Source organism: Peromyscus maniculatus, chromosome 6 (genome assembly GCF_049852395.1).
Source record: "Peromyscus maniculatus bairdii isolate BWxNUB_F1_BW_parent chromosome 6, HU_Pman_BW_mat_3.1, whole genome shotgun sequence".
NCBI lineage: Eukaryota > Metazoa > Chordata > Mammalia > Rodentia > Cricetidae > Peromyscus > Peromyscus maniculatus.
Genome location: NC_134857.1, coordinates 2,740,113 through 2,748,978, shown reverse-complemented (window position 1 = coordinate 2,748,978; position 8,866 = coordinate 2,740,113). Strand labels below are relative to the sequence as shown.

The 8,866-nt window shown below is 46.6% G+C and overlaps 1 pseudogene; it reads left to right on the top strand.

Moving 5' to 3' along the window:
* The first annotated feature begins 1,058 nt into the window (after window positions 1-1,058).
* LOC102912446 (filamin-B pseudogene) lies at window positions 1,059-8,470 on the top strand (annotated as a pseudogene).
* The last annotated feature ends 396 nt before the right edge of the window (window positions 8,471-8,866 follow it).

Sequence of the window (8,866 nt, the reverse complement as noted above, 5' to 3'; positions counted from 1 at the left end):
TGACAGCACACCTGGGTGAAGCATGCTCCAAGCTACATGAGACCTCACCTGCTCCATACTGCTCCACCCTGCGGTTCCCCATGTGGCAGCCCAGCCACAAACCTGCCATGTCCAGGCCTGGGGCTCACACCCTGCCCTAGCTCCCAGCTGATCGGTGGCACCCTAGGTCCCCACAGTAGCCCCTGGGCTGCCCTGGCCTTGCCACAACCGTGAGCTTCCTGGCCCACTGCTGTCCGCACTCCTACCCAGAGAGCAAGCCCAGCCCAACCAAAGGGACCCTGCATCCCTTCTGCCGGCCATCTGGCCCCAAAGGCTGTTCCTGCATAGCATCTATCAGGAGTCACAATGTACACACAAGCCCAGGCATAAAACACGAATACCTGTGGCCACATTTTTCACACATTTACACATTCATATAGGCAGGACATTTCAACAGAAAGGCAAACAATTTTCCCAGGGAAACAGTATCAGCTAACCACAAACAGATGTTGGGGTCTCTGCCCCACTACAGATCTGAGGGCCTCTGTCCTCAATTAAACAGATGTGGTGGTATCTGCCCCACTACCGGCGTCTGAAATGTCTTTTAGGCCCTTGTGATCATGGTCCTTGGGCACACCCACCCCTTAACCATTCCTGATCACAGTCACCGATTTCACCGACTTAGGCATGCAACAGAAATAAAACTGAACACAGACAGACAGGACAGACAGACGCTTAGAGACACACTTACCAGCTGGTCAGGGACCCTCCACTCTGGAGTCTGTGGGGTGGTGGGGTTTCCTGGCCAATGCACCAAATGTTGTACCCATGTTGCAAAACCCCCAGAGACCACCAAGGAGCTGGTTTCTGATGCCAGCACACAAGGGTCTTTTTATTGTCAGGTTTGAACCATGGCTGCCACCCAGCTGATAGACAGAAGTGCAGTGGCAGCAGCAGGCCTTAGGTTGGGAGAGTTTTTAGGGAAAAACCACAAGCTGGGAATTACATGCCTTGGTGCCTTAAGATTAGGTAAAAAGGGTATGGGACAAGGTATCTAGGCTTTCATATTGCCTTCACCCATGTGTGTATGGAAAGATGAAGGGGATCATGATGCTAAGAAGCAGACACCAAATCAGAGGCTACTAGGATGGATTCAGAACAAGATCCATACTTGCCCATCACCAATTTCAACCAGAACTGGCAAGATGGCTAATCCTGGGAGCCCTGGTAGACAGCTGTGCTCCAGGTCTGTGCCCAGACTGGGAATCCTGAGGCCCACAAAGCCAGTGGATAATGCCTGTGAAGTCATGCAGCAGACTGATGACTGGCTGAGCATCGCACAGGTCATCATTCATGAGGAGATTTTCACCTAGAAATAGAGGAGCACTCCATGATGACATGTCTCAGTTCCCCAAAGACACACTCAAGCTAGGTGCTCCTCTTAAATCCAAACTCAATCCAGTGAAATCCAGGGCCTGTGAGAGAGGAATCAAACCCATGGGAACATGGTAAGGCAGCCAGCCAAGTTCACTGTAGATATGTATCATCACCTCTGGGCAAGGAGATGTGATGGTGTTTGCTGAGGACCCAGAAGGAAACAAACAAGAGGCACATGTGACCCTGACACTGACAAGAACAAGGCATACTCTGTCGAGTATCTGCCCCAGGTCACCTGGCTCCACAAAGTCATATCCTTTTTGCAGGACAGCACATTTGAAGTGAATGTTGACAAAGCCCAAGGAGATGCCAGCAAGGTCACTGCAAAAGGCCCAGGGTTGGAAACTCCAGGAACATTGCCAATAAGCCCACCTGCTTTGACAGCTACACGGCTGGAACTGGCATGAGTGACAATGACATTGAGGTGGAGGATTCCTAGGGCAAGAACACTGTGGAGCTGCTGGTGGAAGACAGAGGAAACAAGTAAAATCCATCCCCCATGTGGTCGAGGTCTCCTTTGCTAAAGATGCCATTCCTGAGAGTCCCTTTAGCGTGCAAGTTGGGGAAGCCTGCAATCCAAATGCCTCCTGGGCCAGTGGCTAAGGCCTATAGCTCAAAGGACTCCAGATCTGGGAGACTGCAAACTTTAAAGTGGACACCAAAGCTGCTGGAGTCGGGGAGCTTGGTGTAACTGTGAATGGCCCTAAGGGTCTGGAGGAGGTCATATGCGGAAGGACTTTCCGATGGGATCTACTTGTTTAGTACTACAACAGCACACCAAGGAAATAGAGTATTTCAGTTACTTGGGTTGGGCAGGGAGGGCGTTTCATTCTAAAGAGCTCCTTTGAAGTTCAAGGTGGCCCAGAAGCAGGCATACAGAAAGTTCATGCATGGGCCCCTGGTCTCCATGGTAGATTGTTGGTCAGTCAGAAGACTTTGTGGTAGAGTCCACTGGTTCTGAGGTTGGGACTCTGAGTTTCACAATTGAAGACTGTTCCTAGGCAAAGATGGAATGTGATTATCAGAATATTAGATCATTGGATGTCAAATATTGGCCCTAGGAGCCTGGAGAATATGCTGTTCACATCAGATATGATGATGAAGACATGAAGAACAGCCCAATACATGGCTTTCATCCACCTTGCTACCAGAGACTATAACCCAGATCTAGTCCAAGCATATGGCCTGGGTTTAAGAAATCTGGTTGCAATGTCAACAACCCAGTTGAGTTCATTATAAATCCTAAGGGTGCTGGAAAAACTCCCTTGTAGATACTGGGTCAAGATAGAGAAGGCCAGCTCATTGACATCCAGATGAAGAGTCACATGGATGGCACATATGCCTACTCATATACCCCAGTTAAACTCATCAAGCACACCACAGCTATGGTCTAGAGAAGTGTGACTTACAGGGTCAACATCTGGCAAGGTGGCCATTCACAGAAGGTCAAAGTGTTTGGACCAGGTGTGGAAAGAAGTAGTCTGAAGGCAAATGAGCCTACTCACTTCACAGTGGATTGTACAGAGGCCAGGGAAGCTGATGTCAGTGTTGGCATTAAGTGTGATGCCCAAGTGTTAAGTGAGGATGAGGAAGATGTGGATTTTGACATTATTTACAATGTCAGTTGTTGTACCTGTTTCTCAAAATCCCCAGAGACCACCAAGGAGCCGGTTTCCAATCCAAGCACATAAGGGCCCTTTTATTCAGGTTCAACCTGGGCCGCCACAAGGCAGATGGAAGGAAATGTGGCAATGGCCATGAGCCCAAGTGTAGAGGGTTTTTTATAGGGAAAACCCACAAGCCAGGAATTGGCAATTTGGGATTGGGTAGAGGGGGTAAGGTGATTTTTTGAAACTATTGGTCTAGACTTTTGGCAGGGAACCACAACCCACTGAGCAGGATTATCTGGACTGCTCAGCAAGATTATCTAGATATCTCCAAGGGCCATAAACCACAGACAGGATCCTGTTCGTTTGAGTTATTATGGTATATTCCTGAGCCTGTAAAGTTAAGTCTAGGTCTTCACATCAGTGACACATTTACACTTAAATACCTGATTCCTGTTGCTGGGTGATACACTATCAATATTCCTCTTTGCATCTCGGAAAATCCTTGCCAGCCCTTTCAGAGTCAAGTTGACTCTTCCCACAATGCCAACAAAGTGAAGACAGAAAGGCCTGGGTGTGAGTAAAGCAGGTGTAGAAAATGGGAAGCCAACCCACTTCACAGTTTACACCAAGGGAGCCAAAAAAGCCCCACTCAATGTACAGTTCAGCAGCCTCCTTCCTGATGATGCAGTGAAGGACTTGGATATCATCAATAATTACAACTACTCACATGCTGTTAAAGACACCCCAACTGAGCAGGGCAACATGCAGGGTCTAGTGACACACAGTGGTGATCCCATTCCTAAGTCCTTTCACTGTGGGCATTGCTGCTCCAATAGATCTGAGCAAGATAAAAACCCACATTTGGCTTCCTCTGTTCTGCCTAATTATAAATCACTCCACACAATCCCCTGAGAACATAAATAAAAATTGGTGGGGTTTGCTACAATCAGAGCTCTCAGTGAAATGATTCACTGAAAACAAAAGGGTTAACTTGCAAACTGTTGGTACTGGGAAGCTTGGAGCTGGGACAGCTCTTCATTTAAATAACAAAATAAGTTTCCCTGATAGGCTGACAGCCTTGGCTGTGTTGGCCCAGACAGTTATGCTGGTTTGGAAACTCAAGAGAAGATTCCCCAACTCTCACTCCCAGCACCATAAATTTATTTCTCCCGCTGGCTGTTTTCTCCTATTTCTTCTCTGTCTCTGTCTCTGTCTCTGTCTCTGTCTCTGTCTCTCTCCCTTCCTCCCTCCCTCCCTCCCTCCCTCCCTCCCCCTCCCTCCTTCCCCCCCCTCTCTCTCTCTCTCTTTCTCTCTCTTCCTCTCTCCCTTCCCCCTTTCTGTTTTTGGGTTAACTGTTACTATGAAGCTTCTGTTTGTTTACAAAATTATGGCTGTGTCCAGTAACTTCCGGTTAACTCATTCAAACCAAGTCACTAGGGAGGGGACGCTTTCCCTATGAGTTGGAAAATTCTAAAGGTCTTTCAGTTTGATTGGAGATGTCCTCAGAACTGAAAAACCTTGCTGCATAGACACTTACTCTCTTTGCGTCTCTGCCTTTTTCTTCCAACTCTGACTGCCTGTCTGCATCTCCAACATCCCCTCCTCCCCCCTGTGGTCCCAGGTGGCTGGCTGGCCTAAACAGGCACCCTGCTGCTGCCTGCCTCTTAAGTTAAACTCTCCAGTTCTCATCAGCTCTAAAAATCTTTCCTCTTAATTTAAAAATGAACTTCCCCCCCTTCACTCATGAAACAGCTATTTTTGTTTCTTTATTGATTCATGATTAAGAGTCTTTATTTCCATACTACAATTTCAACTCAAGCTTATTATTTTTAAGGCTAAATCTAACAGGATAAAACAAAGTCCTAAATTTATAGAGACAACTAAGTTATAAATTGTTAAAAACAGGTTTACTTAAATTGTAAACTATTAAGGACAATTAAACAATACAACTTAAATTATAAGCTAATTAAATAATACAATTTGTTGCTTGATCATATTAGAAATGATCATAATCTATTATATTCAAAACTGTATCTATAAATATTCTCAATATTAATATGATCAATTCCTCACTTAGTCCCCTAAAATTTAAATTTAAATTTAAAAATGTTTAAGCTTCTTTGTATAGATAAAACTATGCCATGCCTTAATTGCTGCCAGGGCTCTATTTTAATTATGTATTCTTTGGAATCAATCGCCTCTCTTTGTCTGATAAAAAGGCAGAGTCTATTCTTCAAGTTACTTCTTTACAGAAAAATTTCAGACTAAATTTAACAGCCAAAGTGAAGGGGTGCAGCTGGCATTCGGGGCTGGCCACGGCTATTGCAGCGGCTGAGGTTTGGTCGGAAAGCCTCAGAGAGTCACTGCCCACAAGAATAAAAGCGCCACATACGCCATTACCTATATCTCTGATAAGACCAGACACTATGTAATTTGGGTTGGCTATAGTGGAGACAACATTCTCCTTACCTTATCTGGGCCATGCAGACAGGTGGATCCAGCAGGTGCCTGGCCACAGGTCCTGAGATTGCCCCACTGTGAAAACTGGAGAGAAAATGGGCTTCGTACTGGGTGCCAAGACTGCTGGGAAGGGAAAAGTGGCCTGCATGATTCTGAATGTCACAGAGGCTGAGGCTGATGTAATTGAAAATGAAGATGGCACCTATGACATTTTCTACACTGCTGCCAAGCCAGGCACCTATGGGATCCATGTGCTCTTCTGTGGTGTTGATATTCCCAACAGCTGCTTCACAGTCATGGCCACTGATAGAGAAGTCATAGCCAGGGAGCAGGCCCAGGTAAATGCATGTCCTTTAGGTACTAGGTGACTGAAGAGGCCTCTGTTCCAGTCAGTGAATGGTCTAGGCTTTAAGCCCTTTGACTTGGTGATTTCATTTGCTGTCAAGAAAGGAGAAATCACAGGAGAGGTGTATATGCCTCTGGGAAGAAAGCAACACCTGAGATCATGGACAACAAAGATGGCATGGTCACTGTCAGATATGCCCACACTGAAGTCAGGCTTCACAAGATGCACATCAAATACATGGGCAGCCACATCCCTGAAAGCCCTCTCCTGTTCTATGTGAACTGTAAAATAGTGGGAGCCTTTCTGTATACAGTCTAGGCCCTGTGTATGGAGTAGCCAACAAAAAATGCCTCATTTACCATTGTCACAGAAGATGCAGGAGAAGGTGGTCTGGATTTTGCTACTGAAGGACTGACCCTCAAAAGCAGACATCAGCTGCATTGACAACAAAGATGGGTTATGTACAGTGACCTACTTGCCCACCCTGCCTGGTGACTACAGCATCCTGGTCAAGTATAATGACAAGCACATCCCTGGCAGCCTCTTCACTGTCAAGATCACCAATGAGAGCAGACACTACTCACAAGTGAAGCTAGGATCAGCTGCCAACTTCCTTCTGGACATCAGTGAGACTGACCTCAACACATGACAGCCAGGATCAAGCCCCATCTGGACATAACGAGCCCTGTCTGCTGAAGAGGCTGCCCAACAGCCACATTGGCATTTCTTTCATCCTCTGAGAGGTGGGTAAATCTCTAGTCAGCATCAAGAATGGCAACCGTGTGGCCAGAGCCCCATATCCATTATGGTGGTCCAGTCTGAAACTGACAATTTGTACTGCACCAAAGTCTATGGCTGAAGCCTGTCAGAAGGCCAGATTTTTGAGATATCTTACATCATTGTGGACACAAGATATGCAGGTTATGGTGGTATGTCCTTGGTAGTAGAAGAATCCAGCAATGTGGACATCCAGAGAGATGACCTGGAATATATTGCCTGCAAGGTATCCTACCTCCCCACTGTGTCTGGGGTCTATATCATCTCCACCAAATTTGCTGATGAGCATGTGCCTAGAAGCCCATTCACTGTGAAGATCATGGGTAAGGGAAGAGTCAAAGAGAACATCACTTGGACTAGCCAGGCTCTATCTGTGACCACAGTAGGCAGTATCTGTGACCTGAACCTGAAGACCCCAGAAGTCAACAGTAGTGACATATCTGCCCATGTCCCCAGCCCCTCTGGCCATGTCACCCAAGGTGGAGATTGTATCTGTGGGGAAGAACTCTCACTGTGTCCAATTTGTGCCAGGAGATGGGCATTCACACAATCAGTGTAAAGTACCACAGACGGCATGTAACAGGAAACCCCTTCCAATTCCCATGGTACTCCTTGGTGAAGGGAGTGCTCAGAAGGTCCAGGCAGGAGGCCCTAGCCTGGAGAGGAGAGAAGCAGGTATCCAGCATCATGACTTGGAAAGCAGGTTCTGGAGGCCTCTCCATTGTAGTTAAGTGCCTAGAAAGGCAGAGATTACATTTGTTAACCATAAAAATGTGTCATGTGGTATTTCTTATATTGCCCAAGAGCCTGGTAACTATGAGGTATCTATAAAGTTTAACCATGAGGCCATCTCTGATAGACCCTACCTGATGCTCATCATCACATCTAGATGACACTCACTGCCTCACTGTTATAAGCCACTGGAATCAGGATTAAAAGTTAACCAGCCAGCATCCTTTGCTATAAGGCTGAATGATGCAAAAAGAAAGCTTGATGCAAAGGTGCATAAACCCTCAGGAGCAGTGGAGGAATGCCATGTGTCTGAACTAGAGCCAGATAATCAATGTTGAGTTCAATGAGAGCCATATGGTTGGGAACCCTTTCAACGTGCATGTTGGAGGGCCTGGCCAAGTGTCATGCTCCTGACATAACCTGAACTAAGGTTCTGGGCTTGAGGAGAGTACCATAGATATCCAGTCAGAATTCTTTATCAAAACCAATCAAGCAGGTTATCTATTGCCACTGAAAAACCACCAAAGTCAAAATGGATCACCAGCAAACCCCACAAGTGTACAAAGTCATGTACACTCCAGTGACCCCTGGAAACCACCTGATTGGTGTCAAATATGGTGGGCCCAATCACATCATGTGTAGTCCATTCAATGCCAAGTTGACAGGCCAGTGTCTTGTCAGCCCAGGCTCAGTCAACAAGACCTCATCCATCTTGGTGGAGTCAGTGACCAGGTCCTCAACAGAAACCGACTATAGCATCATCCCCAAGCCATTCTCAGATGCCAGGGAAGTAACTCCAAGGAGGCAGGACTCTCAATGGTCTTCATGGACCAGAAGTGTTCTTTCCTAGTGGATTGCAGCAAAGCCAGATCCAACATACTGTTAGTACAGTAATAATCTAAGCCTTAGATCATCAGATTTAAGACTTACGGCACAACACATGGGCGGTGATATTTCAAGACAGATGTCCTGGAGTATGGTCCTCCAAACAAAACAGCTACCATGATCAGATTATCTGTGCCCACTTGCAAGAGAGCAACAGGAGAAGCCTGTGGACTGTTGCATTTCCTCAGAAGAGGGATTGGAAAGGTCATTGGACTCTCATCTGAGAATCCAGCTGCTCTGTGAAGACGTCTGTACACAGTTCTGCCTTGATTGCACTGGGTCTATCAAGATGGCATATCCTCAGGGTCTTGGGAGGTTCTAGAACTCCTGTTTTGTAATATCCAAACCCACCCCAACCTGTGCCATTGGGATGAGTGGTTACAACAGCCTCCTCTGGCTTATTCACAGCTGTACAGGATGCAACTTGGCTTCAAAGTCCTTGGCCATATAGTTTCAGAAGACAGGAGAAAATTTGCATTGTTCACAAGCACTCAGGTGGTGTTCAGATGCCCAAGTCACTTGCTGGATGCTTCAGACCTTCATGTTGATGGACCAGATTCACAAAACCACCCTCATTGACAGCCCAGGACATCCAGAGCCAAGAAAGGGACAGTCTCTGTCATAGTCCATTGCCTCTAAC